We start from the raw sequence: 26,671 nt of genomic DNA, 5'->3' as shown, positions 1-26,671 counted from the left end.
ATCAAAGGGAAAAGGTCCCTGATGTTCCCTGATCTATCTATCTATCTATCTATCTATCTATCTATCTATCTATCTATTGCCAAGAACATGCACATTTTTTGCCAAAAATAATTAAAAAACATACACATCAAAGGGAAAAGGTCCCTGATGGATAGGAGAGGCTTGTATTGCTCTGCCCCCCCCACCTGCCCTGAAATGACCCTTGCTCCTGCTCACTATCTCTATCTATCTATCTGTCTGTCTGTCTGTCTGTCTGTCTATTGCCAAAAATAATAATAAAAAAATACACATCAAAGGGAAATTATCAGAAATAGAAGAGGCTGTTTCTGCTGCAGCTGGATTTCCCTACATGCCCCAGCGTAGTCCTGCAACCCAATTCCCGCTGGAAATCCTCCTCCTCCTCCTCCTTCTTCCTTCAGACCCTTTCCTTCCTCAGGGATGCCCATTGACTCTTTCCCCCAGCTCCTTCATCCTCCTCCTCCTCTTCCTCCTCCTCCTTCATCGCTTTCTCCACCCCCACCTCTCTCTGACAGCTCTCTGCAGCCCAAAAGTCACCCCTTTGCATCCAGATTCCCCTTTTTTTCGTCTCTTTCCTCCTCCTCCTCATCCTCCCCCCTCCCTTCTGATGATGGGAGGGAATGCCCTGCCCTTTGCCCACCCTCTGACCTAAATCCCTCCCTCAATTTGCCCCAGTCATGATCAGGGATAAGTTCATATTCCACAGAACCTGGGATTTCTCAAAAGAAACCCTATTTGCACCGATTTCTTTTAACCTGCTCTAAGGGGCATTTGCCACGGAACAAGTGTGCAAGCCTCTGATTCGCTTGTGGGGGATTCAGGGTGAATATGAACTTCACGTGCAAGAATCGATTTCAGAACCGGGGTAAATTGTAATGTGAATGGCCCCTAAGTTCCAACTCATGCCTTACCTCAAGCATGGCAGATCAGCACAGTTCCTATAGAAATTCATAGAAAGTGAATTGTCCAAGTATCTATATTTTGAGTGGACTGTTTTATCATTTCTGCACTATGGATGCTGGCCAAGGTCCGGCGTTGCATTTATATAATGAAAAGCTACACCACCTTCTTGAAGAATATAGCTATTATGCAACCAATTTTGTATCTGCCAAGATGGCTGCTATTGTCCCATTATGCAATGGGAAATAGCACTAACAGGATTCTAGATTCTGTATTATTTCCATTGGATGCACTGCTAATACTATATTATTTCCAGTGGTTGATAGGAAAGAAAAATGGAATGTCACCTGAACAATCACTGGGTTTATTTCTTGTATTGCTTACATTTTTCAATGAAAGTCATAGTCCACTAACAAGCATATTTACATGTACTATGCACCATGTCAGGTTCTTCCTGCTGTATTTCCATATGGCCATCAGAGCTCTGCTACACACTGTGTGTCTGAAGGTACGGAGTGGCTTAATTAAAATATGAAACTAAGCTACACTTCCTAAATAATAGGTATCATTAAGCTAATTCTGCTTAAAAAGCCTTTTGACACATGGACTTTTAAAGCCATAACATATGGACACAAAACCTGAGTGTTCAGCGAAATGAGAAAACTATGGCAACAGCACCAAGTTTTAATAAAAATGGGCATTATTTTGAGAATGATTTGGAATAATGAGGCAAGGCAAGATCAAGGTACAGTATGTACAAAAGACTACTAGGTATGACTGCCTTTCTGTTGTTCTCCTCAGAACTGACTTCATGATTTATTGGTAAGGATTTGCTCTGATTGCTAAATTAATGTGTGTTGTTTTGTTGGTGTAGGCCCTATGGCAGCATCAGCTGGTGGCTCTAGTGTCATGCAGTGAATCCATTACTCTGAATTTTAAATATATTGTCCAAGGGCCAGGATCTGGACACAGGAGAAGAATCTGAAAAAATGAAATGCACAGATATAGGATGGGGGACACCTGGCTTAAGGAGACAACATGTGAAAGGGATCTAGGAGTCCAAGTAGACCACAAGTTGAACATGAGTCAACAGTATGATACGGCAGCTAAAAAGGCTGATGCAATTTTAGGCTGCATCAATAAAAGTATAGTGTCTAGATCAAGAGAAGTAATAGTGCCACTGTATTCTGCTCTGGTCAGGCCCCACCTGGAATATTGTATCCAGTTCTGGGCACCACAATTCAAAAAGGACATTGAGAAACTGGAGCGTGTCCAAAGGAGGGTGACTAAAATGGTGAAGGGTCTGGAAACCTTGCCCTATGAGGATCACCTTAGGGAGCTGGGGATGTTTAGCCTGGAGAAAAGAAGGTTGAGAGGTGATATGATAGCTCTGTTTAAATATTTGAAGGGATGTCATATTGAGGAGGGAGCAAGCTTGTTTTCTGCTTCTTGAGAGACTAGGACCCGGAGCAATGGATGCAAGCTGCAGGAAAAGAGATTCCACCTCAACATTAGGAGGAACTTCCTGACAGTAAGGGCTGTTCGACAGTGGAACACACTTCCTCGGAGTGTATTGGAGTCTCCCTCCTTGGAGGTCTTCAAACGGAGGCTGGATGGCCATCTATCGGGGATGCTTTGATTTGGATTTCCTGCATGGCAGGGAGTTGGACTGGATGGCCCTTGTGGTCTCTTCCAACTCAATGATTCTATGATCTGATGAGGAGGCTGAAGAAGGTACTCAGACAGCTCATCTCAGGTGAAGAACAGCCTGCAGCTATCCAAGATGTTGGATTTCAGAACCAGTAATAGATCCCTTGAAGTTCAGACTAAAATCCAGAGTGGACCTACTACTTCCCTGATATGGAAGCCAACAGCTGCCACTGCAGGTGGCATCCTTGTTTTCTGCCGCTAGTAAGGTGAAAGATAGAAGTGGGGTGGCTGAGCCTGAGATAGGGCAGTGTCTGACTTGTCCTATTGGACCAACTTCCACTACTACATAACCAATCAGCCTCTCCCATGGCTGCACTCTTTAAATATCTAAAGGGCTGTCACAAAGAGAATAGAGATTTGTTGTCTTTTGCCCTAGGACAAGATCTTACTTTTTCAAAATACAGACATGTAGATTTCAATTGATCATTGGAAGGAACTTCTTGACAGTAAGAGCTGTTCATGAATGGAACCAGTTATGTAGAGAGGTGTTCAGGTCTCTTTCTCTGGACATTTTCAAAAAAGAGACTAGACCTGCTGGGAATGCTCTAACTGAATCTCCAGCATTGAGCAGGGGGATTGGACTTCATGGCCTATGAGGCCTTTTCCAACTCTATGATTATATGAATCCAGTTATAGCATAGTACACTATGATATAATATACTATGGAAAGGGCTATCATTTTCCAGAGCTACAAAACTGGTATATTCAGAGATTTTGAATAATTTGCATCTGATTAATTTGTGATCCGTTTTAACATGTGAACAAAACTCACGTGAGAGAGACCCACAATTGAAAAAATAATAATCTTGAAACAAATTGCTATCAATTAAATGGTAAACGTGCTAACTGGGCAGAAAAGTGCATTAAAATGTATTTACTCAAGTAAAGAAGCAATTAGTTGTAGTTGAATAGCTATAGAAGGTTGCCAAACCAGGACAGGGTAGAAAGAGTGTAAATAAAATGAAAGCAGGGAGATTTATTATTAAATTAAAGCTCCTTAATTACTGCAAATGTTAAATATGCAGTTTTCTGACATTTAAATGATATTTTTCACCAAAATTAAAATGAATTGTCCAGCCCAAATTCCCACTTCTTAGCTGGGAAGTAAATGTCAGACCAAAATTAAAGCTAACTAGGACCAGTGTCTGTTATACTTTGGGAAGGAAAAAAAAGATTTAATTAGACTCAATAAACTACCTTCATTGAAGTTTCCAAAGTGTTCTGTTATTCTAAGCATACAGCGGGTTGCATTGCTCACAAAGTTCAAAGGCTTTTTAGCCAGCAGAGGTCAAAGGGGAGACCGGCCTTGAAAAACTCAATAACACCATCTGTGAGAATACTAGGAACATTAAGCATTCCAATTTTATTTTTCATATGTGTGGTTTACAAAGGAAGCACCAGGATTACTCTGGTAGTGAACATTAATCTAAACAATCCAGAGTTTCTTATAGGAGGAAAGAAACCTACTTTATTCCAAATCAAGTCATTCAGTAGTATCTACACTGAATGGTAACAGCTCTCCTGGGTTTTAGACCAGGGTCTCCTTCAGTTCTAAATGGAAGTCCAGGAACTGAACATTGCATGCAAAACATGTATTGTACTGCTGTGCTAAAGTCCCTCTCCTGTTAAGTGTAAAAAACATTTGTTGCTAAAACAGCGGACAATTTATTCTGTTTCTAAGTCCTAAACTGGGGGAAAGGCAGGATAGAAATAAATAAATAACTAAATAAATATCTGAAAGAGGATATTAGCAAATATTCAAGCCATTGTACAAATATAAAATAAAACAAACATAAGCCATAATAGTAGTCCCAAGACTTTGCATCCTCCCGAGTACATGGGTAAGAGATCACTATAAATGCAATTAAGGTGGGATTGCAGGGAAATATTAATTTCATTTTGACACACTTCTTAAATTTTCTTAATTTTTAAGTAGCAAAAATTTGAGATTTTTAAAATCAGGATGGGTCTGAAACCAGCAATGACAGATTGACCCGTACAGGCAGAGGACTGAGTGTTCAGTGCTTCGGAGTATGGTTTTGAATTTCAGTGTATTGATCTTAGTTTTGAATTAACATTGCTACTTACATAGCTTACATGGAAAACAATTAGTATAGTGTACAGGAATAGGTCAGTGATGTCTTGGCTGTTGTAAAATATGGGAATCAGCATACTTTGAAGTTTTTAACCCCAGTCCTATCACTTTACAATACCTGTAAATAAGTTTTTGTGAAATTACTTCCCCACTCCAGTGCCAAAAGATTTACAATTTTTTGGCTGTCTCTTTAAATAGTTTGGTAAAAATACAGTTTAATCTTCCATATATCCAGGAATGTATTTCAGCCTTACTGACAGGGTAGTGGCAACACTAGCAGGGTGCACTGTGGTGTTGACCACACCGGGTGACAACCTAGAAGGGGGGAGACACCCTGGTGAGCACACCCCAACTTCTGCTCACAAGTAAAGTGGGGTGTGTTAGCAAGGGAGAGTGCCCAGGGCACCCCACCTCCCTGCCACATGCTGTTCTAGTCATGAGTAGAGAACCACACAGCAGCAAGGGAAAATTCCCAGTGTATCCCCCCACCTCCCAGCCATGTGATGTTCTACTCATGAGTAAATAATACATGGCAGCAAAGGAGAGTGCCCAACACACCCAGTCACCTCTATGCCACACACCTACGCGCTAATAGAGTGGCATGTGGCAGCAAAATGAGGGGGCAAACTCTCTAGGTCCTGCCCTCCAGAAGCCCACCCTTGCACTGGGTGATACTGTGTGAACCGACACCACTGTGACAGGGCATAAATACCCTGAAGACACTATATTCTGTCTGATCTTAAGCTAACCAGGGTCAGCCCTGGCTAATACTTGGATGGGTGACTGTCACAGAATACCAGGTGCATCAGGCTATAGTTCAGGAGAAGGCAATGGAAAACCACCTCTTAGTATTCCTTGCCTTAAGAAAACCCCATGAAGCTCACGAGGCCATCCTAAATTGACAGGTCACTAACAGCCAATTTGGTATAGTAATAATAATAAAAATAATAATAAAATTTATTTGTATCCCACCCCTCTGAGAACAATCGGGGCAGCTAACAAAGTTAAAAATACAAAACATATAAAATCCCTGGTACCCTCCCCTCCTTAAAAAAGTATTAAATCCAGTGCAATATTTTTAAAAAACAGAACAAAAAACAACAACAAACAAACAAACATTCAAGTTAAAAACTGACCAGAAGGTCAACACATCACACCAGCAAACAATCAGTGGGAGCAGCGGTATCTTTCCCAGACATTTTTCTAAGGCTGGGTTCTCTATTCTGGGAAGGCCTGCCGGAAGAGATCCATCTTAACAGCCTTTTTAAAGCTGTCTAAGGATGTAAGTAGACGGATCTCATCCGGCAGGCCGTTCCACAGTCTGGGGGCGATGATGGAAAATGCCCTCTGGGAGGTAGTTGAAAGCCTAGATGTTTGTGGCTGAAGTAGGCCTCTCCCAGAGGAGTGGAGTGCAAGGGGAGGATTGTAGGGGAGAAGGCGGTCCCGGAGATAGTTTGGACCCAAGCCATTTAGGGCTTTAAAGGTGATAACCAACACCTTATACTGGGTCCGGAAGCTAATGGGCAGCCAGTGGAGGGACTTTAGAACCGGGGTAATATGGTCCCTCCTGGATGTTCCAGAAATTACTCTGGCTGCCATATTCTGTACTAGTTGCAGTCTCCGGACCAAGCACGAGGGTAGCCCCATGTAGAGCACATTGCAGAAGTCTAGACGTGAGGTTAGCAGCACATGCACAACAGTCTCAAGATCCCTTACTTCCAGAAAAGGGCGCAGCTGGCGTATCAGCCGAAGCTGATAACAGGTGCTCCTGACTGTCGCATTTACCTGGTTCGACATCAGGAGCGACGAGTCAAAGAACACCCCCAGACTGCGAACGCAGTCCTTGACAGAGAGTGTGACCCCATCCAGGACCGGAGGTTGCAACCCAGTTCTTGGTTTCAGGGCTGCTACTGTGATCACTTCTGTTTTGTCTGGATTCAGCCTCAATCTGTTTTTCCTCATCCAGCCCATTACTGCCTGAAGACATTCATTGAGAGAGGAGACGCCATCAGAATTCAAGGCCGACGAAAGAGACATGGAGAAATAGATTTGGGTGTCATCGGCGTACTGATAACACCCAGCTCCATCACTCTGAATGATCTCACCCAGCAGCTTCATATAGATGTTAAATAACATCGGGGACAGAATAGCACCCTGTGGGACACCACAGGTGAGCTCCCTTTTACTGGAGCAACTGTCCCCGAGCATCACCCTCTGGGATCTGCCCGAGAGAAAGGAACGGAACCACTGCAATGCAGTGCCTCCAATTCCCAGCCTCCTCAGACAATCCAAGAGGATGCCATGATCTATCGTATCAAAAGCCGCTGAGATGTCTAAAAGCACCAACAGGGTCACACTAGTTTGAGTGCTGAACCAATACTTTGGAAGACCAAGGTTTGACTCTCTGCTGGGCCATGGAAATGCACTGGGTGACCTTAGACAAGCCATTCAGGCTCAGAGAAAGGCAATAGCAAAGCCTCTCTGAAAAATCTTGACAAGAAAACCCTTTGATAGGGTCACCATGAGTCAGAAATGGTGGTTGCACAACATGGTTTCACCATGAGTCAGAAATGCTTGGAGTCACACAACAACGAGTATCTTGACTCCACACATAGAAACCTATGACTATTGGATATAATTATACCATTAAATAGTGATGTCAGAATCAACCATGCCAAAATTTGAGGGATCTCCTCTCCAGGCTGGCCCCATAGTTCCAAACCCTTGGACTCCTGTCACTCACCTTGCCCCCCTTTGGCTTTTATTTTGGATGGTTTTTATACTTCATGATCTTAGATTAAGATGTAACATCCATCACCAATCCCTTGACTCTCGGTTCTAAAATAGAGACAAAACATTCTGTAATCCCATACTGCTTTGAATTAGTTCTAATTTGATTAGAAATGTCCCCTAAGACTACCCTGGTATGTAGAGATTATGTATAATTAGTGCTGTGATCAATTAGATCTAAATTGTTAGTCCATCTAGAAGCAATAACAAGGACTCTTATTTTTTTCCCAAAGAATTTTTCTTAATCCTCTTGTTCTATTGCTCTTTATGATGAGATAAAAAAAAGTTCTTCAATTAGGACAACATTATGTTTCACACAACTGGGGAAGAAACCCCTCTGGTATGTGTTATAAGTATGTAAATGATAACATTGGTTTAATTTTGCTAAGAGTGTGAAGAGGCACAGCTCTCTTCAACTACCAGGGGAATTTTTGCCTACCTACGCAAAAGAAAACCCACTATACTGTTACTTACCTTCAGTCCTTGTGTTGAAGCATGCTACAGATTAGTAAAATAAACAACAAGTGTCTCATCCTTAGGGATATATAAATATTCTGCCTTCCACAAATATTCAGTCTTCAAACAGTTTGTCATGATTGGTTTTTCATTTCATTTTCTTAGAACATGTTAGATCCTTATATGTAAAACCTGCAAAAAACTTGCAAAGTTGAAGAATCTTTTGAGAGCTAGTGGACAAAGTGTGGCCCCTGGGCCGCACACAACCTTGGGCTCCCTATTTTGCAGCCCCTGAGCAATAGCAAGTACATCTCTATACCTAGCACTCCCTAAGCAGTTTACAATGTTTAAGCCAATTGTCCACAACAAGCTGGGTACTATTTTACCAACCTATGAAAGGATGGAAGGCTGAGTGGACCTTGGAGGCCTCCTCTAGGATCAAACTTACAACATTATGGCTGCAATACCAACATTTAACCATTGTTCCACCAGGGCTCCTCAACTGTTTCTGAAAATCCTCCAAGCCATCTGCTACCACAAGAACCTCCATTTTATTCTGCAAATTTCTCCTTCAGCTTTCACCTGTCAAAGTGAAAGAAGAGATGTCCTTCACTTCCTCTTACCAATTTGTGAAGGTGTGCAGGGGAAATACCCACATTTTCCTCTGTATTGCATCTCAAATTAGTGACAGGAATCGAAGGTGCATGTCTTCCTATCACCATTTTGAGAGTGACTAGAGAAGAAAACAGGCATTTGGATTTGATATGGGGAGTATGGCCCATGGAGGGAGGCTTCAGGGGATACTGGCCACTGGATCCTACAAAGTTCCTTTCCCCTGCTCTAAACTATCTGCATAGGGGCTTTTACAGGGAATTGTTACCATGTCACCCGAAACAAAGCAAATGTCTTTTTTTTTTTAAATGGTGACTTGGTTCTTAAAAGTGTGCAGCTATGAACAATGGTGGATAGTCAATTCCAAGGGCCTGAGCAGATGGGACAAAGCAAATGTCTTTTTTAAAAATAGTGACTTGGTTCTGAGCCAGTGCTATCCTGCTCCCGTTGCTCACCTTGGTTAGCCCCTGGATTGGCATAGGAGTGGTGAGTATTCACACACTTCTCCCTGTACTGACCTAGGACCATGGACCAGCATGCCACTACTTACCTTTCTGTTGGGCAGTCCATCTGAGAAGCCCCCCCAGTTACCCATCTGATGTGGAAACAAGGCACCTGGCTGCACCCATGTGGGCAGGTGCCCTCTTTCTGCCTCAGATAGGGTGAATGAGGGGCTTCCCAGATAGATCACCCACAGGAAAGGCAAAGTGCACTGTCTGAACATCCCAGTTATGCAACAGAATTTCTTAGAAACTCCATGAAAAACCAGGGCTATTTTACCTTGGGGTCAAACTGGATCCTCTGGGTCCATGTCTTCACAGGCAGGATCGGGCCTGCTCTCACCATGGGATTTTAGACAATACAAAGCTGGGCAGAATCTGGCCATCTGGCCCACGTAGACAACCCCTTACTGAGCAGGGAAGTTTTAACCTAGATATCACAGGAGCTATCAAAGAGTGTATACGAAGTGCAGAATTAAAGCAGTTTGTAGTTTTGTGAGGTATTCACCCTGGTCTGTCAGAGAGCTCTGGTGCCTTGCCAAACTACAAATCCCAGGATTTTGTAGGATAGAGTCAAATTAGTTTAAATGGTGTCAACTTTGTGTGTGTATGTGTATGATGCATATATCAGGAGAAATATATTCTGAAATATGCACAAATTTACAGTAGGAAGAAAAAAAGTTCTCCTAAACTGCTATAGAACTTGGATGGGATAAGAATCCTGATGAAAATGCTGTTGTATGTGAAATGCAGTTACCAGAAGAAAATGAAACTGTTCCCCCCCCCACCCCAACCTTGCATTTCACATTTGAATCAGTTTTACAAATGAAAAAGAAATCAAAACTGAATAAAGGGATTTTTTGCATCACATGGCGACATTATAGAAGGGCTATGTCTTTGAATGGTGACATTATTTGGTGACACAGCTGCATGTTGCATTGAAGCTACTGAACTTGAGCAACATCCCTGTAGACTTTCAAGATGTTGGAATCCAATACTCACAGTCCCTGAACAAGTGATTGCTTGCTGATATGGGATCAGTGGTGCCAGTATTCACACATAACTAGGCTTCTACAGTTCTTTATTGTCTTTTCAGTTCATGCTCATCTACACATCACTTTTTGTTTTAGAATTGTCACCATCCAGTGAATTGAACTGTAAAGTTGATCATATTAGGGATAAGAAGAACATTTGACAATATTCCAGAAATGGTTCTTGCATCTTCATAGGTACAGTCTCAAGAGAGAGCCTACTCCATGATTGCTCCCAGACTGTGAATCTTCCCTTCCATGGGAGATCTGGTTGGCTGCCTCACTGCTCCCTTTCCACTGGCAGGTGAATAACAACAACAACAACAACAACAACAACAACTTTTATTTTTATCCCACTTTTCTGTAATAAAACAATCAAAGCAGCTAACAACAATTGAATGTGAAGACATTTTTATTTAAGGAGGCATTTGGTGATGACAGACAGAATTCTTAATGGGAGAGAATTGCATTCTTATTTTATTGTTTTAAATGTCTTGTTCATGCTGTTTTAACTTGTGTTTTTAAGTCAATGTTAGTTTAATTCTATTTCAAGCTTTATAGCAAGAGTTTTATTTTATTTTTTAAATATTGTTTTTAAGGTGTTGTACTCTGCTCTTGGGTCCTGTACTGGAAGAATGGCAGAGTATAAATCAAATAAACAAATTGTGTGCCAAATTATTGCCCCTTCCAGGGGCATCAGGTGAATGGGGCTGTTGGGTTCTGTGCAAACTTTAACGTTTGTTCCATGGAGCTATCCAGTGGGCTGAATCCAGCCTCAAAGAAGCACAGCACCTTGGATAACTCCTTTAATATTGAGACTCAGACCCAGAGCATAGTCACCACTCTGCTTATATGGGTGCCACTTACCACTATTGGTCCCTTCATCCAGCAGGGGCCAGCCAATCCTCAGCAGTTGTCAAAATGCTGGCCACAACTCCTTCTCCTTGGCTTCAAGATCAGGAGATGAAAGACATGCAGAAGGTATTATTAGATCCCATACACAGATTTTTTTTAACATTAATAGTGTGTTATCTTTTTGGCATAGCTGCTGATCCTTTGTGGCGAAATCTCTCACTGCAGTAGTAATATGTACTTAAATTCAGAAATAATACTTCCAGTTAGATTACAGTAATGCTGCCATACACAAGGCTGCCTTGAAGTTTTCCTGGACGCTTCAGTTTGCCCAGCAAATAATAGTCCGGAATTCAGTGGGGAAAAAAGTACTAACTTTGATTTTTAAAACTCCAAAGAATCACCTGCTCCCAGATTAACTTGCCCTCCATCACTAAATTAGATATCTTACTGATAGAAAACAGGAAGCGAGTGATAACTGTGTATGTGTTTGTATATGTGTGTGTGCCTTCAAGTCATTTCCAACTTATTTCAACCCTAAGGTGAGCCTATCATGGGGTTTCATTGGTAAGAATAATTCAGAGGAAGTTTGCCATTGTCTTCCCCTGAGGCTGAGAACATGTGACTTGCCCAAGGTCACCCTGTGAATTTCATGGCCAAGCAGAAATCAAACCCTGGTCTCCAGACAGGGCTTTTTCTGCAGTGCCCTCCCCAATTGTGGAATGTCTTGTGAGGTTTACTTGGCATTTCCCAAAGTTACTTCCTGTTAGATGGCAGACAAAACCTCTCTCTGCTCAAGCAATCCTTATTTACTGTTTTCTTTTTGTGGATTTATATGATGTACTTGCATTTTGTGCTTTTAATTTTTATTTTACAAACTGGCTGCAATTAAAGTTGATGAAACATGGTATAAAATGTGAGAAGAAAATAAATAATGTGGAATATTACGTCAGCAGTTCCTTTCTGGACTGAAATGTTAACAGCTGAGGTATTGTATTCAGCAACGGAAAACTGGTACCCATTATGCAACAATGCACAACAGTATCTGAAGTTCTCTTTGCTTACCTTGTAATCCCTCAGATGTTTTGCCAGAGAAAAAACCTCCAAATTTATCTAAAATGTTGCTTTCTTAAGTTTCCCTTGATGCTGAATTCAGAGACAGCTCTACTACAGATATGGAAGCCTACATATGCTCTAGTGTACCTGACAATTAGATCTGAAATAGTATTGTAGCAACCCATATTCCCATGCATTAGATGCTATCAACCATTTGTGCTAAATACTGCCCTCCCATTTTCTTCCTTTCAGAATAACCTCATGTGGGGAAAAAACTGCAAAGGCATTCAAATGCATCCTTGGTTACAAACACCACCTTGAGCATTTTATAAAAGCAGCAGAAATATTTCATCTTGGATTCACAGATGGTGAAGGAAGCCTCCACCTGGCTTCCACCGGGATTTGAACCTGTGACCTCAGAGGGGGGAAAAGAAAGATGTCAGCACTCTTCTGGAGAGGCTATTGTGAATAATACTCCAAACCATGCTGTGACAAGCAAGGTGCGAGATTGCCTTTCTGAAGTCGTAATAAAGTTATGTACTTAAAAGCACGCACCAAAGTGGGAATTGTATTCCAGAGCCTTACATGCAAAGCCTTTCAATAATTCATGGAATTTTATTATTCAATGGGCAATTCCCTACAAAAGCTAAAATTGCTCTGCTGAAGCCCTCAGGAATGTTATGTTTCTTAAGTGTTACACATGTCAGACTGTAAACTAAGGTATGAATATTTTAAGCAGAAGGTACATTTTTGTTGTGAGTACAAATGCTGCGTGTGTCACCATACTTCACATTCCCTCATCTATTAAGAAAGGTATGCAAAAAATAAAAAATCATGAAAATTACTCTCCTTTAAGAGTCTGATATTTCCAGCTGGGTTAAATAATTTTTGCAGCACAGGTTAAAGTCACTGTAAATAGTTCTGTATGAAAGCCTATTCTGGAGAACACATGTGAGGTTTCCTTTAAATATTTTGCCAATACATCTTTCAATCATATATAAAATACTCCAGACACTTTAAAAAAAATCGCTGGGATTCTACATGCACTACTTAGTTACATAACAGTTTTAGTTGTTTAGCTAAGTAGTGTCTCCTGGACCAATGCCTGCAATCTTCGCTTACCTATCATTGGGAGTGACAGGGGCCTGTTCTCCTATTGATCAGGACACAGCAGACTAACACTGCCACAGCTGTCTCACAAGTGATCGCTGGTGTGACAATGGGCTCTTTCACATGGAGGAGGCAAGCGTAATTAAAACATGATTAAATTGTAGTAATACAGTAGTGCAATCGGGGCGGGGTGGGGGGGGGAGATTATCAAACCAAGAGCCTTTTGTATACTGATATTCCAGACTAACATGGCTTTGTCTCTGAGTTTTCAATCTGTCACCCTCTGCAATGCTAAAAATTTGGGAACTGATAGAAAATTTCATGGGGAATGTACAACATTTATGTGAAGGCAGTACCCTCATTTTGTTCCATTTGTAGCTACACCTCTGGTGGAAAACCTGGATCATTATTTTTCAGTTATAGCATCATTGAATATATACAAGGGTGAGACAGATTTACTAAGTTCAAAATGCAGGAAAATATATAAAAAACCTGCTCTCTCTTCAGGTTTTTGTCTCTAATTTTCTACAGAATACTTATAATGGACCACATCTGTCCTTCATCTTTCTTTTTCCTGTACATAGATTTCAAATCTTTTCTGCAAAGGTAACAACAGGTGTGATTTCTAAAACAATATAACTTTGTCCCCACCTCATAAAACTGTACAAACTATGGAACAATCCAACTCTGAAGTTCTTTTACAGTCTACAGTAAGATCCCTTACTGTCTGAATAAGAGTTTGGATCTGGTTTTGTTTCACCTTGTGGGTTTTATCAGTCCTTTGGCAGGGGGGCAATCTGCCTTTGTAATGCTACATGAAAGTTAGATGTTAATATTCTTTACAGTAAGTTGAAATCTGATCTGCAGAAATCTGTCTTTCCCCCCTCAGTAACACTTTTCAAATCACTTTGCCTTTCTTCACTTCTGGCTGGTTTTAATCATGCCAGCAAATGCTAATTAATATCCTCCTCCAGAGCTGCACTTTATGTTGTTATAATGTAAAGCAATGTTTTTCACATGTTCTGTTTTCACAGAATCCTTGCCTTCTTGATTTATCTGTCAACATATTGCTTTGCATCTGTCACACTAGCCTTGCACTTTGCAATGACTTTTGGGCAAAGCCTGAAAGAAGTTACTTTTTAGAAGCCACCACTTACTGTCTGCGAAAGCCTGGGGACTGTAGTCCAAAAGATAGCTTTTTAAAAAATTGATTTCTAGGTTGGATGTTTAGGTTATATGTATTATATATGGGCCATTAACTGGGCTTATTTGGCAAGCTGGCCTTGCCCAAAGCTACACTGAGCTATGCGGCAAAATTGGCAGACTGGGAGGAATGACAAAGCATGCTCCTGTTTTCTGAGACACATAGGTCTCACCACTACCATTGTGTCTCCACAACCACCCAACTAGCTGGGAGGGTGGCTATTGCTACTTGCCCTCTCATTATGAGGTTTTGGGTTTTTTTTTCTGTTTTAGCATATGTTATTGTGGAAAGGTAGAAATTGGAGTTCCCACAGGTCTTTCAGAAAGCCCATACTCAATGTTTTGCTTGAAACAGGAGGTTCATCTGCACAGGAATATATTCACCTGCCTTTTATTGGTTAAACCCATGTAGAACAGAGGTATTCTATCAGTTGTTGGATACTATGTAAACACACAGATAAATACCATTGATCCAAACAGTCTACTCTAGTTGGGATAAACAGTCAGATTCTGTCCATTGTGGATGAAATTACTTCGTAGTAATTTTAACTGTTCCCAATGCCCGAACAAACATAAATCCCTCATTTCTACACCAGCATTTCATCCACACCTTGTAACTTTTCAAATTTGCCTTCTACAATAACCCAAGGACACATATCCTTGATGTCAAGGGATGTTTGTTATTTCTCCTAGGAACAGTGATCATTTCCTTTTCCTGAAATTAACATCTTCATTCTTCATGACTTCAGAGGAACCATAACCTGGGGACTGAGATGCCATGGTCATAGCCACCAAGCTACCCTCGGCTTTTCCAGCCAAGTCAACAGCTTTGAAATAAAGAGGAGAAACATGTTCCCAGAGAGCCAGGAGCTCATTACACTGATCACACAACGATTACTTTTGTCCAATGGGTAGCTATGCATTCATGTAATACTTGGTGCAATAAAAGGAATAGCTCCTCAACCTCTTCTGGCTTTCCACTTGTATAGCTGGCTTATCATCACCATCATTATTGGAAGGACCATTTCAGTCAAGAATTATATTTACATCCCTGCCTACACTTAATATTAGAGAAACTGAAGTGTTGAGACAGGTGTGGTCACACAGACTCCTCTGTCTCAGTTCTTTCTTGTCTTCTTTTCTGACCAAGATGGCTGTGAACCACAGGTGTATATAACACCTGCGGCCCAAACTTTCTATTCATTACTTAGACCAGGCATGAGCAACTATGAAAGTCTAAGAGCCTGCATTAACCACCTAGGAGACTGCCTTTTCAAATATATATATATATATATATATATATATATATATACATACACACACACACACACACACACACACATATCATTTTTATCATCAAATGCCCCCAAACAACCCATGAGCACTTTGGAACATTCAAGTGAGACATTCAGTGAGACATGCTAGAGAGACCACATTAGGGATGTTATCCTTTGCTACATTTCTTTCACACACACACAAATGTGTAATTTTTAGCAATGATCTTCTTCCTGCAAGAAAGTTTTGAAAACCCCGACTGTTTTTGAAGCCTATTCACATTTGGCATTTATTCTGTGAGAAATTCACATCTGGTTGTTTTCTTTAGAAAGCAGCCGTTTCTGTAGAGGAAATAGCATTTTATGCACAAGAAAGAACATCTCTCCAAAGAAATACTCTATGCAGGAAAAATATTCTATCCTGCACTGAAAAAGATGTTTCCTGTGCAGAAAAATCTATTTCCTACACGGAGAATACTGACTTCTGTGCAAACCAGCCATGTGTGAATTTTGCACAGAATAAGTCCCTATTTACAACATATTGTGCACAGGAAATACTATTTTCTGCACACACAAAAAAATCCTGTTTCCTGTTCAGAAAAGGTTGTTTTATATGCAAATCAAAAGCATATGCATTATACACAGAATGAAGATCCGATCCATTTTGCCCAGAGCATGATTTCATTTTACCATCATTTCGTAATATGCAAATAATATTCTTTTTAAGCATTTTTTTAAAAAAATTCTTTGAGTATTCTTCCAATTCCTATTAAGCACAGATCTCTGCCAGAGGTGTCTCTGTCTTTCCCACAAAAGACGCTAACACTCCAGAAATTCTAAACCTACCCAACAGTAATATTTGATTTGTCTACCTGCAAGAAATCATTTCTCAGCAGAAGACTGGGAAGGAATGAGGGCTTCACAGTCCTCACCCTCTTGCTAACCTCTTTTACCTACTTAACTCAAATGTGTTCTTTGCTTTCTTTTAGCGGATGGTTGGGCACTGAGGTGCTTCTCATATTCTGAGAGCTGGTCTGTCTTTAAAAGCCTGTCCTACTTTTAAAAGCCTGGCTGTCTTCCTCTAACTGGTCCAATAGCCAAATAGATTATAAAGCCTCATTTAAATAAAATATAAATAAATGTTAGGGTGTGATAAAATGCTGGTCTGTACTAGGCTCTAGTGAATGAAAAACTAGATTAGCGGAGCCCTCTGGGAATGCAGATTTTTATCAAGGGAAAGGAGCAGTTGGCAACGGTGAACATACTGTCTTTTAGGGAAGTCTGGCTACAGTTACTGATTTTCTTGGTGAGGAAGCCCTGATAAGCTTCCAAAGGATCCCTATATTTCTTGGAATACAGTGTGAAAATTGCAGGTGGAAACCATTTCGGCCAGCTAAATGAGGATGTGCTTCTACTTTTTTGTATTTCTTTCAGCTCTCCTAGCTTCCCAGTTAACATAAAATGTGTTTAGTATGCTACTGGAGAGCCATTCCTGACCACGGACGGAGTACTCAGGCACAAACAATCCATCTTGCGTATGTATGAGTTCCAAGAAAAAGAGGAACTAGATATTGTAACATCGATAAAAGTATGCAGACATAGTTAAGGTCAGAAATGTCTTCCTAGTAACATATGTCAGGAGTTGTTGTTCTCATGTGTCTTCAAGTTATTTCTGACTTATGTCAACCCTAAGGAAGATCAATCATGGAGTTTTCTTGCAAAGATTTGCCTTTGCCTTCCTCTGAAGCTGAGAGAACATGACATGCTGAAGATTCCTATGGTTTCTATGGCCAAGCAGAGATTTGAACCGTGTGCTCCAGACACCACACTAGCTCTCAGGGGTAGGTAGGAGATGTATGTATTGGGAACTACTGGCAGATCTCGGTGTGTGTTGCATGGGTTTCTGATGTCCAGTTTGCCAACAATTATAATACTAAAAAGTTTTTCAGCCCTAGATTAGATTGAGGGGGAAAATGCTTCAAAGAAAATCAACAGAAGGTTTTTGTGTGAAAGTACTTGTAAGGTTGGTTCTGATGCATGCACATGCGTGCCTTCAACTTATCTGTTGACTTATGGCAACCCCAAGCATTTCATAGGCGATTTTGCCAGTTCTGTTCTGTGAAACATAGCTCAAGGCACCTGGTGTTCATTGGCAGTATCCCATCCAAGTACTAACCAGGATTGATCCAGCTTAGCCTTCAAGATCAGATAGAACCATAGAATCATAGAATCATAGAGTTGGAAGAGACCACAAGGGCCATCTAGTCCAACCCCCTGCCATGCAGGAAATCCAAATCAAAGCATCCCCGACAGATGGGACCAGGTCCGTTTAGGGTACATGTATACGTACGCTCAGAAGCATGCTGCTCCTTTTTTGGAGTGTATAAGTGTCCTACTGACCCACTGTGTTTCACATGGATCTAGTTATTGGATATAAACTGTAAGTGAAGGAAGAGAGATCTTGTGTGGACTGCTCAATAAGCCTGAAAAAGAAAAGAACAGAGCATCCCAGAAAGTCAGTGATGATATGAAAGAATCCTCATCCCATTTACAAACCCTGTCGCATTCATTAATGGGTCCTGATGAGAATCCCTTCTCCAGGGAATGGAAGTGAGGGCTAGAAACAACTGAGTGGCTCAGGAAAGACAAGAGGCAAAGACTGTCTCCAAATAGCTAAATGAAAAAAAAAAAGATGAGAGCAAGAATGTTTCCATTTACTTTTAAGAAATGCAGTACATTCAAAATGGCAGATGTCATTCTATTTTTCACAGTACACTGAAGACTATAGCTGTATATTAGCTGTTTCCATTGGATGCAGAAAGCTCCAAGATCTTCATATTGAACCCATTATTTTAGCAGGTTTGTATTTACCTGCTGAAATCAATTTCACCACAGCCCAGCCACTACAAGGTGTAAGCCATGTAAAAGTATATGTTGAGAATAATATAATTTGGGTCATTACCATCACAGCATATTCTGAAAACAAATAAACAATGTATACTCTAGGAGTAAAGGGGTATTTAGCATCTACTTTTGGGGTCAGGAAGACATTTTCTTCAGCCAGGACTGCCTATAACATTGGGGGTGAGAGCATGGGGTAGCTTGCTTTCCCTTGTGATTAGTCACTGCCTACTTTTCTACATATATATTCTTCTGCAATTTACGGAAGTTAAAAGGAACTGTCTGCAACACAATTTCTCAGCTTATGGAGACAGCGAAAAAGAAGAACAGTTAAGTATGTGAGATAGGATTAGCTGTTGAGCGTGTTAGGGTGGTGCATATGCCAGGTCTCCAATTCTGTGTGCTGGAGCAATCAGAATGAATAGATCGTATCACTTAAAGCTTTACAGACCCGAAAAGTACTGGGCAATGGTAACATCTCCAGAATCCTAAAGATCATGTGTGTGTGACCTATTCCAGATATTTCAACAGGAGAAGGCAGGACTAGCCTGGTGTACAATGCTGGGAGCAAGAGATGTGGCTCTTCTGTTCCCTCTATATATGAACAGGATTCAGGACTTCAGAATCCTGGCTACAAGTAAGGAATGGATTTATCAGAAACAGCATAGGAAAAGGCTCACTCCTTCATCAGCTCTAGAGTTCTCTGTCTAAGTGTATAGATACCCAAGAAGGCCAGAGATATGAGGACATTCCTATCTTGTTCCCACTTGTTTCAGATTGATGGGTGGAGGCAATGCAGGTACCTTAGGCTTGATTCTTAAACTTTGGTCCTCCAGGTGTTTTGGACACCAGCTCCCAGAAACCCCAACCAGATCGGTCAACAGCCAGGAATTCTGAGGTCTGAAGTCCAAAACATCTGGAGGCCCAAAGTTTGGGAACCACTGCCTTAGGCTATGAAAAATCGCAGAAAAGCTAAAAACAGAAATAACACTGTATAGATGTTTACGAAGGTAGATACCATATTTTCCAGCGTATAAGATGACTGGGCATATAAGACGACCCCCAACTTTTCCAGTTAAAATATAGAGTTTGGGATATACTCGCCATATAAGACTACCCCTCTTCCAACGCACACCAAATAAAAATTAAAAAATATCAGATTTGATTTCAATATGGTAATTTTAATTCAAATGCTTATGACATGCAGGTACTTAGCAGGAAAACTTGTTGTATACAAAGCCTGCTTGGATTGGTCAGCTCTCCCTACCTTCCCAGCCCTCCCTATCTCCAAGATTTTCTTCTACTGTACTTGTACAGCGCTGCCCTTGCTGCTTTCATACTGTTACCACATATGGAGAGTATGCGGCCACGGCCGTTTTTGAGCTCCCCCCACCATATGCGGCGACCGCAGATTCTCCAGACCGGCTCGGAAGTTTCAGCCCTATAAGACGACACTCGGTGTAAAAGACGATCCCCGACTTTTGAGAAAATTTTCTGGGGTTAAAAAGTAGTCTTATACACCAGAAAATACAGTATTACTTATTGAATTATTTACAACATTTGCACTCTGCACTTCAGTCAAAAAATGCTTCCAAGAGTGGCTTGCATAAGACTAACAACAGAAAAAGAGATCTCCTAGCCTTCAGGATGATGTCTCAAAGATATGAAAAAAGGATGAGGGAAGAGGGAAAATCAGAATAGGCCCAAGCTCTTAAAGTTATGAAGTACTTATAATCATTTAGAATAAAATGAAGTTTGCTTCCCAGTTCTACTGCTAAATGATTTCTGAGAAAGGGAGAACAACGGAGCAGGTCTCACAGCAAAACTGATGGAGGGGGCCTCATCCTCTATCTCTCTCCTTTGCTGTAGCCAGATGGAATGACTAGTACAGATTTCAGAATGAAATACAAGCAGTCAACAGGTGGAATAAAGTGAAGATAGAAGAACAGAAGTACTAAGAACAACACCATTAGATTACCACCACGTACCACATTATGTTTCCCTTAGAGGGAAGCTTCTTTCAGTGGAAAGATCGTGAACAGATGATATGCATCCCTTTTCTTTCTGTTTCTCCAAAGAAGGCGATATTCTGTAATGGGGCACACAGAGGATCTACATAGCCATCATATGTAGTATCCATTGTTCAACCTAGCCTCCATTAATTTGATGAATCCTCTTTTAAAACTGTCCAACTAGTGACCATTGACACATTTTGTTGCACCAAATTCCATAGTTCCATGATGTGCTGGAGTAGCATTTCCTTTTCTCTGTTCTGAATCTACTAAAGTATAATTTATTGGATAGCTCTATGAGGGCTCCAAGAAGATAAAATAAGATTTTAACCAACACAGTGAATGAAATGGGAAAAAAATGTAGAAAGAAAATGAACAACAGCTCCAAGAGATTGAAAAGTAAGAGTAAAGAATGTGTAGTGACTGAAACAGGGAACAATACATTAGCCTAGGGACTATGCAGCCAAATACTGGGATATACCAACAATACAGTCAGCCACAGCATTGGCCTATGTAGTTCAGTACTGCTGGCACTGGCTGGCAGCAGCTCTCCAGAGTTTCCCAGCCCTACTTGAGAATACTAGAGATTGAGTTTGGAACCATTTGCATGCAAAGTGTAAGGTCAGCCATGACGGTTTTCCTACCCCCATTGCTGGCATCCGATTATATGCGCGCATATCTTGTCTGGTGACTTCAGATAGGTGTCACAATAGCTTCTGAACACCCATAATTTCAGAGATAATGTTTACATGCAAAATTAATTTTTTTTCCTAAAAAAAAGGCTGTCATTTCTTCACATTTTCCTGATGTGTTTATTTGTATCAGGATTAATTTGGGGTTTTAATTAAAATGCATTCTTTTTTTATATATTTTGCATCACTTCTGTGGAGCTGTCAAGGTGTGAATATTAAATTAACCATATGCCTAAAATATCCTCTTCCCCCACCCCATCTATAGGCACTTTCACTACTTTTTCAAAGTAGCAACAGCTGCTAATCTTTAAAGGCAGTTGATCATAATAAACCAATAAAAATAGGTGAGTTGCTCTGAAAGTTTAATCAGTAACATATTTAGTGTGACTGATTTCAGTAAACTACTTGTTTTCTCTTGCTCATTGGAAATTTGATATTTGGAAATTAAATTGCAAAATGGATGACCTAACATTTCTGGTCTTGATCTGCAGTGCTTGAAATTAGTGAGTAGTTCTATAATAACGGAAAATAAATGTATCTGCATTAACGGTTAATTAATCAGTGGGGGAGCAAATTTAATTACTGTAAACGAGTGGGATTGTGAATTAAGGGAAAATTTATTTATCATTTGAGCCTATTTTGAACTCAAAGAGGAAAATATTAAATATTACCCTTAAAATAAATAATTGCTTATAACTGAGCAAACAAGTGCTGTTTCATATCTTCTTTAGAATCCTTGTGAAAGAACCTATAATGAAGTTTGGGTAAGATTTTAATTTTGTTCAAAGTTAACTGTTGGATTAGGCAATCAGTTAGTTGGCAGTTCAGTTAGCAATTTGAGAAATAATATCCTGGGCTAACATTCTATTTTCATTACAATATTCCAGATTAGACAAAATCTCCATTCTGTGTTGCCCTCTCCGATCTGCCATTCTAGCCACCCAACCATGTTAGAATAAAATTAATAATATGTGACCAGGTTTTGTTCTGCACCTGTGAAATACAAAACTAAGCTCTTTGCTTGAAGCCAAATGGGCAGAGAGCCTAGTGCATGAGGGGGGGGGGGGATTCTGGAACTGCTAAGAGAGTCCCTGGAATCCCACGGCAACACCTTGTCAGATAAATTAGAAGAACCATGGTAAAAGGTAGAAAACACTGGCAAGATAGACAGGAGGGCATAAGGCAGTTAAATAGCCAGAGCTGTGTTAATGTCCAGCAAAATGTCCAGGGCTAAGAGGAACTTACCTTCCTTGCCAGATGCTGTAAAATGCTGCTGAGTTTGCGGAATATCTTCCGGCACACGGCAACCAATCAATCAGATGATTTGCATGAGGTCTAAGCCAGAAAGGCCCACTGTGAGGAGGCATTGCCAGGAGCCATCCAACATGGCGGTTTCAGAGTCTGCTACCTAATGTGAGCTGAAACAAGGACTAAGAGATGAAACTGTCTGCTATCATAACTAGCAAAAGCAGCCCCAGAGTGCTTTAGAGCTGGAAACAGCTGTGATTTGATTTCTCATTACTGCCAGTTGACTTGGGAGTGGTAACGGTGGTGAGTGTGGAGCTACAGAGAGAAAGAGACGTGAAGAGAGACTGTGAAAGAAGATTTAATAGATCACTTTATATGTATCATGGATAAGACAGTAGAAACCTTGTATGTCTGCAGCAGGTACAACAGTAAAAATCAATGGCTGAAGAAAATGTCTATCTTTCCAAGGGTGTAGTAGCTACCATCATACTATCCTGAACACACCAATCTCAAATGATGTATTCACATCTTTTACTCCAACTCTCAAGTCTCTGCCTTCAAGTGTGACATTGAGTCTCAGGTCCTTGTGAGATACTGTCAAGTCAAGTCAAGCCTCAAGTCTGGGAGCCAACTGTTACAGAAAAAAATGAGGTGTTTTAAGTCTCTTCAGCAGCTTGTCTCTGCTGCACAACTTTCTAAAGCTTTCTTTTTAGGAGTAGCAGGAAGTAAGACTCGCCCGCATAGCATCAGGCAGCACAGTGTGTTTCTTGGAAGAAGAACTGCAAATGTGTTAGACAATGGGCTTCAGGCAGAAGGGTCCTTCCATCTCAAGCCCAATGTATTTGTTGTTTTCATCTGAGAAATATTTCAGTTGTGTTAGGTTGCTGCACCAAGGCCAGCAAGTTGGTTGCTAAAATATATATGTTGTGCATTGAGTCAGCGGTTCACTTATTGCTGAGTCCAAGTCAAGTTATTGAAGCAACTTGAGTCCAAGTCAATTGACTTGAGTCTACATCACTGCTAATCACCTCTGAGTTTGAAAGCTAAGCAGGGTCAGGCAGGCCTCTTTAATATTTGGATGGAAGACCACCTGAGAATACCAGAGATCTTCAGGCAGAGTTAGGAGAGAAATGTGAGAGCTATTGCTGCCACTCATAGTTGATGATACTGAACTAGGTGGACCAATAATAAGACATCTTTCTTTGTTTCCAGATATCTCCCTCCAATTGAAAATATGGATAGTTGTTACAATAGGTTTTGTTTACAGGTGTCAGTAGGTAACGTCTTGGCTCACCATCCTCCATAGCTCTCTTAAAGGGGCACCAAGGCTCTACATGGTAGGATCCATACATTAATTGGTCCTTAGAGTTATGCAGGGACTGCTTCAATTAAGTAAGTGTCCTTTAATATCTGGCCAATTGGCCAAATGGGAGAACAGAATAATAATGCTAATGACTAGCATAAGATTTGTAGAAGAATGCTTTGCAGTGACAAACTGACCACTGGGTGAATACTGCACACAGCTGCTTATTTGTGGCATGTCATTTGGCTGTGGGAGACAAAAAGGCATTGACAAATGGACCTTTGGAAGCTGAGCCTAGCACATTATCACTGGTGATGTGTGTCCTGACAGAATAACTGAATGTTCCCTCTTACACCTGGAACACTGCAGTGACAAATATCAAACAAATCTGAATCTGGCTTGGTATGAAGTCTGTTATTCCATTAGGCTTTGCCATATTGTCAGAAATAAGGTTGCACTGTGAGAGGTACTAGGAAGACTTCAGAAAACTGGGGAATCTGAAGCTGTGGGACTTGAAGTGACTTCGCAGAGCACATTCCCTTCCAGACTGCATTATAACATACACTTGTGTATAATGTTTGTATCTCATTTGTAACAACGTGTCCTGGAAATGAATATTGGGCTAATTTCTTTATTGGTGCAGAGGATTTACTTCTGCTGGATCCATGTTTCTTTTTTACGACAACATCCTTAACAGCTATTGTTATGTAGTCAAAGGCTTTGCTACAGTCTAAAAAGCACATGCTGATTTTCTTTTGGAATTCCTTAGTGCTCTATTAGCCAACATATGCAGTCAAGAAATAAGTAGACTAGGTATGGGAAGGGAAGTGATGATAGAACTAGACATGATCCAAAAGAATAGATATATAACTAAGCACTAAAGGTAGAACCGTCCAATCCACTGCATTCCCCATTGCCATGTATGGATGTGAGAGCAGGACAGTGAAGAAAGCAGATAAAAAGAAAATTAAAATTAAGTCATTTGAAATTTGATGCTAGAGAAGAGTGCTGTGGATGTCATGGAAAGCCAAAAAGATGAACAAATGGGTCTTTGAATAGATCACACATGAACTCTCCCTGGAAGCCAAAATGATTAAACTGAGTTAGTCGTACTTTGGCCACAACATGAGAAGGCATGATTCATTAGAAAAGTCAATAATGCTAGGAAGGATAGAAGGCAGTAGAAAGAGAGGAAGGTCACACGCCTGAATCTACAATGCCTAAGCAAAGCATTGGATGATAAGGGGTCTTGGAGATGTCCCATACAAAGGGTCACCATGAGTTGAGGTGTACTCAAGAGCAGCTAACAACAACAGTAATATCATCAGTGCTAGGAAATAAATTAGTCTAGTGGAACGTGACTTGTTTGAGAGTTTCATGGCAGTAGCCCTACTAATACGGGAACTGGTTTTTTTAAAAAAGGAAGATAGAGAGAAGGCTATCTTCTGTCTTCTCAGCATCTACTCTTCCTCCTCCACCTATCTCCTTTGCATTTAATGACAGAAGCTAGGGAGGAATAAACTCAGTGTGGTGGTGAAAATAAACATGGCCTGCAAATGATTCTATATCTATTCTGAACTTCATAGCTACAAAAGTTGTTATTAAGTGAATTTTAAGCTTCCATAGTAAAAATGTGGGGAGGGGGGAGAAAAGTTTTACTTCCAACATTTAAGCAACTGTAAAATCAATTTTCCTGGCCCTGCCTGTACCCTGCAAACAATTACTATCTATTAATATCAGGTTGGCACATGTAAGATGTGCACACAGAGGAAAGATAGCACTCACCATATAATTAGTATATCAGGAGCTTGGGTGCACCTGCTATAGTTCAGGTTACATAGGAATTTTCTTCTTTTGGTTTTTTCCCTCCCAGATGCTGCAAATCTCTCTCTCTCTCTCTCTCTCTCTCTCTCTCTCTGAATGTAGAATTCAGTCAAAAGAAGAAAGAGGACAGACAAACACTTCAGAATTCATGATCACCAATATTTTGGTTCAATAATGCTGGTTCTCATTTTGAAAATTTTGAGATGGATGAAAGTGCCATAAACTATAATCAAAGAATTTCACATCATGCCGTGGAATGCTTCTATGAAAGCTTACCCTTCCCACTAACATATGCTCTACCCTTTTCCATCCTATCACTGTGGAAACAAAGCAGTCCTCCTTGTAGGGTTCTCACACAGGCATACACTGAGAGCCAGAGTGCTGTTATGGTTAGAGAACTGGGCTAGGATTTGAGATATCCAGGTGCTAGGGTCCTCCATGCCATAAAACTCAGTGGCAGAGCTTGACTGAGTAACTCTAGGCATGTCTACACAGGCCATTTACACCAGTTTCCTCCCTCCCTCACACTGCCTTTTCTATGTGATGCAGGGCCAAAGCCCTAATTTGACTGAACTATCTTCACAACATAGTGCCAGCTCTGCATGGAATCCAAGCCATCCCTTCTTTAAACCACATTTAAAAAATCTCATTTGCACTGAATTTTCTAGGAAAATCTGGAGCACTAAAGAGAGATGCCAGACAGCTGTTTACATGCAAATCCTACTATGCCACCTAGCATCACTTCCGCCACTGGTGTGAGTCACTCCCTCCGAGGTTGCAACAAGGCACCTGGCTATGTGATTGACACTGGATACCTTTTGTTTTCAACCTCAGAGAGAGTAACTTTTGCTGGCAGCCATGCTGCACAGTGGGATGTGTGTGAAGGCAGCAGCCAGGTGTCACTGCGGAGTATGGAGGTAACAAGGTATTTGGGAAAGCTTTGGTGCTAGATGCTCTGGGAGCAGTCTGGGGTATTCTGGCTTGTGTAGATCCACTCTTTCTTTCAAACCAAGCCACGTCACAAAACTGTTGAGAAGGTGGAATAGGACCTGGAGAGCTGAATATGAGCTGACTGAGAAAAGGC

General features: G+C 40.9%; 1 long non-coding RNA gene across 1 annotated transcript; it reads right to left on the bottom strand.

The window, feature by feature from the left end:
• Positions 1 to 10,346: 10,346 nt before the first annotated feature.
• Positions 10,347 to 22,579, bottom strand: LOC121922109. The gene is made up of 3 exons (XR_006102099.1): positions 22,458 to 22,579; positions 10,980 to 11,060; positions 10,347 to 10,409 (listed from the first exon to the last, which is right to left on the bottom strand). It is a non-coding gene; the product is annotated as an uncharacterized LOC121922109 (long non-coding RNA).
• Between the last annotated feature and the right edge of the window lie 4,092 nt (positions 22,580 to 26,671).

The sequence above is a fragment of the Sceloporus undulatus genome, chromosome 2 (assembly GCF_019175285.1).
Source record: "Sceloporus undulatus isolate JIND9_A2432 ecotype Alabama chromosome 2, SceUnd_v1.1, whole genome shotgun sequence".
NCBI lineage: Eukaryota > Metazoa > Chordata > Lepidosauria > Squamata > Phrynosomatidae > Sceloporus > Sceloporus undulatus.
Note: the sequence above shows the minus strand (reverse complement) of the source record. Positions and strands in the feature narration are given on the sequence as shown.